The sequence below is a fragment of the Rhinolophus hipposideros genome (genome assembly GCF_964194185.1).
Source record: "Rhinolophus hipposideros genome assembly, chromosome: 16".
Lineage (NCBI taxonomy): Eukaryota > Metazoa > Chordata > Mammalia > Chiroptera > Rhinolophidae > Rhinolophus > Rhinolophus hipposideros.
In genome coordinates, this window is record NC_138062.1 from 13,132,314 (window position 1) to 13,144,718 (window position 12,405).

Here is a 12,405-nt window from a genome sequence, read left to right on the forward strand (position 1 = left end):
GACTAATGATAAATAGTAAAATATAATTGCAAGAGGATATGAATTATACTTTGTATATATGTACTTTCCTTAAATTCACTAAATAATTCAAAATATCAGTAAAGTCATTTTAAAGTCATTTTATTTATTTCCTTTATTATGTATATATATGTCAAATAATATATTTTCTTTAATTTTTCAAGTTCCAATTTTGAGAGTGTACGACTCCAATGAGTAGCCTTGGATTGTTTAATGAAAGATACAGAGAAAGTTGGTATTCATTGGCCCAATGTCCAAAATGGCTGTACCCTGTATATCCTTTCTTAACAGGTTTTTTTGATCTCAGATGTACTTTGCTATTAATACGTGCATGCACGCGCACACAGTGTTTATAGTTCTCATAATTCCAGACACACTCACTGTTCATCGTTCTCATAGTTCCATGTATTTTTCCCATATATAGTTAGATATTAGTACTAATAGTTCTATAAAATCTGGTAAGATTCCCGGGAAAGTCCCATTTAACCTCCGAACTATAGCACCTTAAACACATTTCTAGCACCTTTGAATGGGAAGAGGGATCCCCACTTTTGTGATATTCACGAGCATCCTTATGGTCTGTTTACATCATTTTCAAGTAGAGAGAAAAATTGTTACAGGTTCTATTGGCTTATAAATAGTATCGACTTCTGCATTTCTCAGGTTCTTTACCTATTTTTCTTTAGATCCCCTTGAACAATGTACCCCTTTCTCCTTTTGCTGTATTTATGTCTTCTTATAAAAGTTAATCTACGTTCTCAGAGATTATTCTTTGACTTTCTGCCCCTAAGGTAAATATGAAACTCTTTTGCAGTTCTCTAACAGTTATTCGGTATAAGATAGAGTTAGGTGACATAAGAAGAGAGAACAGGAGGGAACGAAGCGTTTGCTATAGAAGTAATGGGGTGTGAAATCCAAAGCCCAGCAATACTGGACAGGGGAGGATTGGCTGTGATCTCCTCCTCTCATGGCTACTGCTGTGCAAGGAAGTCATTTCATGCTGTCTGCAGGAATCCCGGAGTATATGCTTCAGGACTAATCTACCTTTAAGTATTTTAATTATTTTACAATCTCCATTTTGGTTATGTTCTGGCTTAAAGTCCTAGAATAATTACTGTCACAAAAAAAAAATAAATAAAAAGCTACTATATTTTTCATGTCTAGACAAGATATAGTCTATTTAAAAAATTAACAACAAAAAAAATATTGTAGAAATAAAGAGATCTATGTAATGGTAACAAAAAGAAATAAGGAAACATAGGAAATAAATAATAATAGTAATGAAAATAATCAGTAATCAGAGCCCATGTAAACAGATACATTCTCAAAGAAACTTCCCCTCAAATTATACGTGAATAATAAAAAGCTGAAAAGTTAGGCAAATCAACGATTTCTAAAGGAGATTTACCAGCTCATGCAATTACAACAAGCTAACCAACCAAAGCCAATTAATAAAGTCTATTAAGATTTGTTTCAGGCAGATGATTTTAATGATTTTTATAAACTCATAATACATATGTAATGTTTTCTCACTCCCTAAATATGAAACAACTTTTAATGCCCCGATTCTTACACTGAGATCAGTCCCACTTGCATTTATAAACTATTTTTTGAGAAGTCTGTTGGGTATGTATATTTATTTCCTTTATTATCTTTACTTTTAAAACTTAATTTATATTTATGGCATTGGACTCTATACGATGTGATAGACTTGAGCCAGTGAGAAATCAGATATTGTTTAAATTATATTTAGTGTATTTACTTATCACCTTGGTTATTTAAAGCACAAAATAAAACTATTTCTTAGATATAATTTTCCAATGTAGACAACAGTCTTTATTATTGGAGTTCTTGACATTTACATTAATTAATATATATCTATATATGGATAACTCAAACATAGACGTAAAAAGACTCCCTGAAGTATTGAATAAATGCTCAGTCTTGATCTGAAAGTTGTGATATTTTTTTCTATTTTGGCCTCTACTCACCTTCATACTAATTTTTGGTAATCCCTCACATATGTCCTTTTATCCTGTTGAGGTTTGATGAGAATATAGTCAAAAGACAGTACAGTCGGATTTCATTAGAAGATGGTTGATCAATAATTTTCCCTTTCTAGAGTATAATTCTTTTAAAAATAGATGCACGAGTTTGGTTTCTGGGGCGTCCAATTCTCTTTATGAACAAAATACCTAAACTTTGATTGTTGAACTGCTCCTCTAGAAACCAAATGTTATAGATAAATACACTGAATCAAAACTCGAGCAATGATTAGAATAATGAATGTCAGAGCTATTATATAAAATTGATTTTTAGTTTAGGTAATATAACGTATTTACAGTAATAAGTATATCTTGTGACTATTCAACAAATGCTGTTATTTCCCCATACCAGCTCTCCCCACTATTAGAGTATTTTAAATTCATAATATATAAAACATAATCACCTAGCTTTCTTACATGAGAGGTTTTGTGAAAATCAGAATTGTAGAATCTACACTATTGTTTTGTTTTTTTCTTTAGCCAGTTTTTCATATTGCATCTAACTGCTCTCTTTAGTTGGTCTCTGCTTGAATTTTCCTATATTTTTAGACTGTGGGATGATTTTTATTTCCATAATTCATTATATTGACATTTTTAAAACTGTTTTTAAATCTAGTTTTAATGCATCTCTTTTTAAGAATACAAAAACCTCAAATAATTTTATTTTTCTCAAGACTAATATGCAAGACTAATAGTAATCAAATAATAAATTGTATGACATTACTCCCATTATTTAAAAATACTCATTTAAAATATCATGCATTCAAAGTTGGAAATTATGACTAGAAGATAAAAGTTGACTGGTTTTGCTGATGTTTTTCAGGATAATGATTTAATGGGGAAATTTTAGTTTATTCACTTATAAATTGAGAGTACAGACTTTAAAGTTTGTTGAAAATAAGTCATATATAACTTTTGAGTATTGACAAACATTACTTTAGTCATAATCTTCATGATTTAAAATAAATCATAATTAACAACTATATCAAAATATGAATCAGCAATCTATTTTGAAACCTGCAATTATACTTTCCTTTGTGATACCAGTTACTGTTGTATGTTAGTGAATTTTTCTTTAAAAAATAAAATACATTTAGAAACATCTATTTATGGAAACTTGTAATTCTAGAGTTAAAGAAAATAAAGCATAACTAAAATTTTTCACCTGAAAGGAAATTTAACAAAATCTAGTTTATAAGTATTTTCTTCCTCCAAATAGTAACAAGACTATTTGATGACTTTTACTGGAATTTTAGTGTCATTTTGTTTTTATATTTCCTAAATTAACCGTCATTATTATTATTGTTTATAAAGTTATTACTTGTTCATTGTGTAATCAGAATTGTTTTAATATTAATGACTACATACTTTGAACATTAATCATCTTATTTTTATGGCTTCAATAAGTTCAATCTCATTATAAAAATGATATAAAAGTCTAATGCTGTACCATCATTTTCTCTCTTGGTTACCCAAACTTAGGAATCTGTAACTAATACAGTACCAACCATGGTAAATATGTAATGCAAATATTTTCTTGGGCTTTAACTTACGTATTTGTGAATTCTAGAATTTAGTTACACGCAACCATTAGTTGGAGATCATTTTAATTAAATTTATAGGTTGGTGTTTTTTTGTCTTGTTTTTTGTTTTGCATAACAGAGATAATATGAATTTGTGTAGCAGATTCACATGAGGGCAATATATGATGGTAACCTCACATGGATAATTAATTTAATTCCATGACTGCAGTACCATTCTCCTTGCAGTTACTTAAGATTGAGAGTTGGGACTTGTTTGCTTCCAGAGCGGATAAATCTGTGGGATCTCAGTTATAAGGGATTTGTCTCCTACTTGACCTTCCTTTTAGTTTGGGGCTCCTTTTATAACCAGAAGCCTGAAAAGCAAAGAAAACCAAATCCCAGACCAGGTTCTATAAACTACCCCAATGCTGATGTGGCTTTGATGTTCTGCCTACTCCTGTGGATTCCTAATGTAGGGAGGAAAAATTATTTTGGCTGAGACTCTTATAACAATAACAACAAAATAGATAACAAGAGGAAAGCTAATTGTATTAATGCATGCAGCACATATCACGCAGTAGAAACATAAACCAAAAACAACCCAAACTGGTGGCTTAGAATTGCAGCTTGCATAGCATCTTCTACAAAGAACAATACAGTTGTAAAGAAATTACAGGGTGAATGGGTTTGGCCTAGGGCTAGTATATTGTGGAGAAGTAACTAAAAAGATAAAAATTAGTTTACTAAGATTTGGTTTTACAGATTTCTCAGCCCCTATTCCCCATGTCTGATAATAAGGATGTCTTCCTTCCTCCTAGTACAAGGAGCACACCTGTCACATGAGTTTTATCTCCTGCTTCAGGAAGAAAAAGAGGGTCAGAGTGACCTTCTTACACTTGTTATTTCTCAAGTGTCTTTAACTCAAATAATCAATATGCCAAAGCAGCATATTTGGGGTGACATGCTCTGAACACCCTCACCATCTTATCTCAGATTTTAGTCAATACTTACCTTCAAAAAATGTTTTCAATGTATTTACTGAGAAATATGTATATTTCTTCTTAAATTAATCTATAATACTTTTTTGAATATTCTGGACAGCTAAATATGTTTCTTCAAAAAAAAAAAAGTAGAAATACCTAGACAGCCCTATACTATTAGAAAGAGTAATTTCTATTTCTACATTTCCAAAATTTGCTTGTTTTAAGAATTTGGTTCATGTTGTATCTTCTACCTGAATAGTAAAGAACAGCATTTCCTCTCAGCTAACCCTAAGTCTTTTCTCCACTGTTACTTAATGAGGCCATCCTATCTAAAATTGTAACCTTTTGAACCCAACACTTCTCATTTTGCTTCCTTGCAAAATCTTCTAATCAACTGATAGATAAATCTAAATTTTTAGCAGTATATATCAGGTACATATCTTGAAAAAAAGAAAGAAAGGAAGGAGGGGATAAAGGGAGACAGGAAGGAAACAAGGTAAAATAAAACTTTTAGTTTTCTTACTCTTAATTTACCTAACAGATAACAATTTGTTCAAAATAATAATAACACCAATGTACTTGATTATGTATACTTCTGCTTATATTACACCATATAGTGGTATAAGTTTATATAGAAGTAAAATAAATGAGAGTGATGACACAATGAATGAGATGAAGGAATTGAAGCTATTTTGATATTACAAGGTACTCACACTATCTGTGAAATGCTATAGTGTTATTTGAAAATGAACTTGGTTTAGTTGTAAATGTGTATTGCAAACTCTAGGGAAACCACTATTTTTTTTTTTAAATAAAACTGTAATGTTAAGAAAGGAGAGAAAAAAGAATCATATCAAATGCTCACTTAAAATCGCAAAAGGCAGAAAAAGAGTGGAAGAAAAAAACAAGAACAAAGAATAGGGAAACAAATAGAAAATAGTAACAAACATGGTAAATATTAATCCAACTATGTCAATAATCACAAGTATCAGTGGTGTAAATGCACCAGTTGAAAGACAGAAATTGTAAAAGTGGAATAAAAAGGAAGACTCAATTATATGTTGTCTGACAGAAACCCACTTTAAGCATAAAGACAGATATAGATTGAAAATAAATAGATACAGAAAAATATGCCATGCTAACACTAATCATAAGAAAGCAAACACAGCTATATTAAGTTCAAACAGAGCAGACATCACAAAGTTATCAGGGATAAAGAAAGTGTTACATAATGAGAAAGGGGTCAGTTCTCCAAGGAGGTATAACAGTTCTTAACACGTATGACTTAACAACAGAGTATGAAACTACTGAGGCAAAAAATGACAGGACAGCAAGGAGAAATAGATGGAGACTTCCACAGCCATCCATCAGAATGGAGGGCAAAAGTAACCATTTTGAAACTCTCCTGGAACCTCCTCCATAGCAAATGCCAACATTTCTAGGGAAACTAGGATACCAAAACCTTTCCTGAACTGTTACAAGGGCAGTTAGCCAACTCCCATCCCTTTTAGTATTGCTGTCTCACCTAACAGGAGGAAAGAAAAGTCAAAAACATGTCTGCTGGTTTTCAATCCATCATGGAAGGAACTGAAATGCCATGACTCCCATTCACACAAGAAAAAAGCTGAAAAACTGAAAATCAAGTCTTCTTAGACCTATTAGGGAATTGAAATAACAGTGCAAGCCACTGCTTCCCAAATTGGAGAGACAGGCAGATACAGGGAATGACAATTTACCAGAGCAGAATATCAAGAACAGTGATCTCCGTGGAGACAAGTACGGAGAAAGAATATCTAATCCAGAATTGATGAATTCTTGGAGATCCTGTGTGACAAGTTTGAGAGGTAAAAATTCCAAGGAACATCCAATCTTGGGCATCCTCCTACTTGTGTGAGTTTTACCTCCAGGAGGCCTACCACATTCTTAGAGTGAAGATTGGAGAAAAACACCCTCTTATTCCCAGCACAGGAAGTAGGAACGTGGCTATTTTGAGGTAAACCTGAAACATCTTGTTCTTCTTTTTAACAAGACCTGCCTTCAAGAGTAACCGGTGTATCAGAGCCTAACCAACCTTGGCAAGGGCGATACCCTGTTCCAACCCTAGCTAGCCTTGCTGTCTCACCTGGGCAGGTGGGTCTGAGAAATACTTCTGAAGGTCACAGCCCAGGGACAGAGCCTCACTGAAAGACTGACACCCAATCATAGGATTATAATGCACGTTCCCGCCTCCATACCTTACCACCCCATCAAGGGTGCTCCCGTATAGTAGAATACAACTGAAAAACTGCACATTTCAGACCCCCTTTAAGAAGAAATCTAGACAGACACTCAAATACAACACGGAAACAAAAACAAGGACTCAAGAGGACTTTTTAGCCTCTGACATATACAGCTTCAGCAAAGAGTAAACACAGCTTAACTTCTCACCAGATAAACATAAAACAAAACAATAAAGGCCTATGTACCTCAGTTCCTTTTACCCAGCACATCAAATCCAGCTTTCAGCAAAAATTTACAAGGCACAATAAAGACAAAGACACCACTTTTGAAAAGGCAGAGCTAAAAACAGAATCTAATGCAGATATAGCAGAGATGTTGGAATTATCAGACCAGGAATTTAAAACAACTATGATTACTAATGTTCATGGGCTCTAATGGAAAACCCGAACTTTGTGCAAGAATAGATGGGTAATACAAGCAGAGAGAAGGATATGCTAAGAAAGAATCAAAAGGAAATGCTAAAAGTCAAAAATACTGCAGCAATAATGAAGAACTGTAATTACTACTTAAGAGATTTAAGTAACTGGTTTTACGTAAAGTCTTTTGTGTTGAAGTTTGTGAATATCTGGGAATTTCACATTTATCCTATATATCACTTTTATTTTGGAGTAAAATAAAAATTTAGAATTATAAGGATTTCAATTTTATTTTTCTTTCCAGTTCTTAAATTTCCTAGTGAACATTCTCTTCATACATATATACATAGTTTTCCTATGTCAAGTATCAATAGTTTGGTTTGGCTTTAATTATGAATCGACATCTTTATCTGGCTTTCTGACTACAAGAAAAAGGTCCCCGCACCAACCAGAGTTGGGATTAATTTTATAGATGCAGGGGAATTATGGAAATGCATCATGCAAAATACCTATTTGCCCAAATTATTCCATGACCTTGTGCTTAGGCTGAGTATTAAATAATTCAGTGATGTATTGAATGAATAAATTTGTATTGCTTGTTACTCTAAACAGTCATGCATTCACTTTTCCCTGCCATTTTTAATAAAGCCTACTTTTCTAATATTCATGAAATATTGCATTTCAATTAAATTACATAGGTTTTGAGAAAATAGTTTGCCCTAAGCTGTTTAGTGTTGACACCAACTGTCATTTTCTTTTTTTTTTTTTTTTTTTTTTTGGTATAATGCCCAAGGAGGCTTTTGGAACAACTAATGCAAAGCACTGTCATTCTTTAATGAGATACTTTTTGATCATGTATAACACAACAGTCTGAGGAATAGAAAAATAAACGATATTTTGTTTATGAGGGATATAATATATCAAAATATGTAGAGATGTTCAAAATAAACTTTTGGTACTTTAGTGAAAATTATGTGTATACTGTCCTAATTATCCTGAATTTCAAGCATATGTATATAAATACATTATATTTTCTAAAATGTTTCTTTTGTCTCTTACTCACATTATCTATTTTCATGGTATACCTAAATAAATGGACTGAAAGAACAAGTGGATTTTGGACACTGCATTAATTCAGCTTTTAAAACCTATGAACTTTCACACAGAACCACATTTTACTAATCTGTTGAACCTGTGCTGTACCTCATGACATCAATGCCTCAAATAGCTTTGATGTTTTCCAGTTATTTCTTGCTGAATCAGGACATTAGTTAAAAAGAAAGGAAAAAAAGTCATTCTGTAAGTTGAAATAACAGCAACAATCATTCTATTTACTAGGTCTGGTGTGTTCAACATATCATCCTGTATTTAATTATATTATACTTCCTTAATAAACTGAGCTTATTTTAACAGTAGCATACTTTTAGTCAATTTTAGGCATAATGAAAGTATAATTACTATCCTCTTAAATAGAAGCAATACAAAATTGTAATATATATAAAAAGTATAAAATATACCATGCTTTATAGTTAGAATACCATGAATTAATAGTATCTACATATTAATAACCAAGGTCAAGTGGGTATTTGTTTTAATTTTATATGTACTATTTTACCATGGGTTGATAAAGTTAGATCATTTCACGTTGAAATTGTAGGCATTTTCATAACAAAGCATTCCTTTCAATATCCTCCCATTCACCTAGGCTCTCTTCTTCTATAAACTCAGGTGGTTTCAGGCAGCTGGGATCTGACACTACAAAAGAATTTTAAATCTCTTCCATTGCAGAGGGCTTAGGAAAAAAAAAAAAACACACTCAGAATCTGCCATGGAATTTTGGAAAGCATTTTCATTTTTACAAAAAGTGAGGAAAAACACCCCTATTTATTTATTCTCTTTAATTCACTTGATCTGCACTGTAAAATCCATGAAAAATAGGATAAGTTCAGGTAGCCCCAAACTACATCACCACTCATTTTCTTTTGTGTAGATGATTAATATATTAATATGCAATAATAAAGTGAAATGTAGTGCAAAATAGTATCTATCAAATGGTTTACAATATATTTTTCAGGGATGTTTTTCAAGATTATTTCATTAACTTAATATCCATTTTTCTTAGCATCTATGCAAAAAGACTCTCCTCCAACCACATAAATAGGTAGACTTCTAAGAAAGATTAACTCTAAGTAGTATATATTGAAAAATACGGCAGCCTCATCTATTTACATACATGTATGTATGTGTGTGTTTAGAACTGTATGATTACATCAAGGTATACTACATACAAGCATATGCTTACATCAAGGTACACACATATGCTTATACTCACAAACACCCCCATATACACACATACACATCATAAATATGAGTCTTGAAATGATATGGGGAGATATATAGCACTAAATGAAGTGTACTTTCAACATTGATCAATATTATATATTTTGTTCAGATCTAGGGAAGAATAACTGCAAAAGAAAACAGGAAGGATTGTGTACATAAGGAATTTATTACCCTCCTCTACTGCACAAAACCAGTATCACTGTTTATATATCTTTAAATTTCCTCTACAATAAAATACTTTAATTATTTAATTGAATAAAGTACAATAGTGTCATAGAAAAATGTAATTTTTTTAATTTAAATTTTAAAGTATTTTTTTTTTTTTTTAGCCTTTTGGCTAATGAAGAAGGAAGAAATGCCTTATGGAGGGCGGCCAAAAGGAAGCCAAGAAGAAAGTGGTTGCCCCATTTTCTCAGAAAGATCAGTATGATGGGAAAGCACCAGCTGTGTTCAATGTAAGAAATATTGGGAAACCACTAGTCACGAGAACTCAAGGAACTGAAATCACATCTGATGGTCTCAAGGGTCGTGTTTTTGAAGTGATTCTAGCACATCTGCAGAATGAAGACAATGCATTAGGAAATTCAAGCTAGTTACTAAGGATGTTCAGTACAAAACTGCCAGACTAATTTCCATGGCACGGATCATACCTGCGACAAACTGTGCTCCGTGGTTAAAACATGTCAGACCATGACTGAAGGTCATGCTGATGTCAAGACTACCGACAGTTATTTGTTTCATCTATTCTGTGTTGGTTTTACTGAAAAACACAACAATCAGATTTGTAAAACCTCTTATGCTTAGCATCAACAGGTCCGCCAAATCCAGAAGATGATGGAAATCCTGACCCGAGGGGTGCAGACCAATGGCTTGAAAGAAGTGGTCAATAAATTTATTCCAGATAGCATTGGAAAAGACATAGAGAAAGCTAGGCAAACTATGTATCTGCTCCAGGATGGCTTTGTTAGAAAAAGCCAAAATGCTGAAGAAGCTCAAGTTTGAATTGGGAAAACTCGTGGGGCTTCATGGTGAAGGTAGGAGTTTTGGAAAAGCGACTGGGGATGAGACAAGTGCTAAACTTGAACCAGCTGATGGATATGAGTGCCAGTTCAAGAATCTGTTTAAAATTCAGACTTTTCACGGTGACAAATAAAGCACGGTGATGTTTGAAAAAACAAGCAATGACTTTTTAAAATTTATAAATAACTGTATCACATTAAATTTTAAAATGTAAACAAATGTATTTAAATAAAAACTACATCATTTGGATCATTTGTAAATTTAATAGGGATGAATATTTTAGTGCATCAAAACTAATATATCAAAGAGGTTGAAGAAGGTAAAGGGGATTAAATATATTTTGGGAGAAGGAGACTTGACTTTGGGTGGTAAGCAAATAATGCAATATATAGACGATGCATTATAGAATTGCACACTTGAAAGTTATATAATCTTATAACCAGTATCACCCCAATGAAGTTAATAAAATAAACAATTTACTTTCTTGTCTATTATTTTATCTTTGTGTCTATTATTTAATGTCCATTTTAGAGTTCTTTATTATCTTTTTTATAGTAACATTTATATATTTTTTCATGTAAATAGGTGATTTTTAAGGTAAACAAATCCATTTAAATATAAAGGTCTTATTTCACACTCAACAATACCAAATAAATAAGTTCTACTGATTGATGAAATTATTTTAATAGGACATAAGATTTTTGTAGAATCCTATCCATGAATATATTTTACCAACAATAACGAGTGATCCTGTATACCTTTCTACAATTTACCCTGCATTTCAATTTAAAATTTTCAGGTCTAAAAGTAAAACATACCTACTTTAAAATATCTAAAACATAATCATGTTAAAAAGTAATTTATATTATGGCATAATTTCTTTTCTTTAAGTATTATTAGATATCAAGGGACTAAGAAAAGCAAAATGTAGACCAACTAATTATTTAATTTACAAGTAAGAAATTTAATATAAAGTAACAAATAAAAGGTAGACTAATAAAATTGGCCTTAATGAGCTTTGAATTTCTAATCTGTCCAGAGAACTTTTTTATTTTAAATGAATCAAAGAATGAATAGTATCAGCTGTACTCCAAAAGCTAACTGACCTTCTGACTTTATTAATGTTCTATCCTTCCTTTATTTGAGGTAGCCAGTATATTTTTCTTCATGTTAAAAATACCAATCATTATTCAGCTTCTAAAGTTTTGAAAGTGCCTAACTAAGCTTATATTCTTTGTGAGGTAAGCTAACCTTATGACATTAATGGTTGAAAGTAAATCAACATAGTTTGGGAATGCTAAAATTTAATCTGCTGGATCATAATTTCAGAAAAGATATTTTCAACATTCAAACACATAAACTGATCTCTGGTGTATAAAATACTGAGAATTCAGTTCATCTCAAAAATACATTTTTAAGATATTAAATGTGTTATTTCAACTGATGGGTTTTAAGGCTATTTATATTACAAGACACTGATTCTATGTCCTAAAAATCAATAAAAATGAAATTAAGGAGGAAGAGCCATAAAAATACCACTTTATAATTAAAATTAAATTCAAACTATAAAATAAAGTATCCCCTCATTTTAAAACTGACATTTTAAAACTTAATGAAGGAAAAAGGTCAGTTTTAATGTTTACTCTTCGGGCAAAAATCTCTGTGAAATTTGATGTTAGGGACTAACTTTATATGATATTTTTATTGTATAAATTAATAATTAATAAATCAATCATTCAAAATAAAATGCAGTTTATTTATGTGAAAATTGGTTCTTAAACTCTGAGAAGCTAAAGCTTAAATAGTCAGTCATTGTTTGAAGTTCTTTTTTTGATCA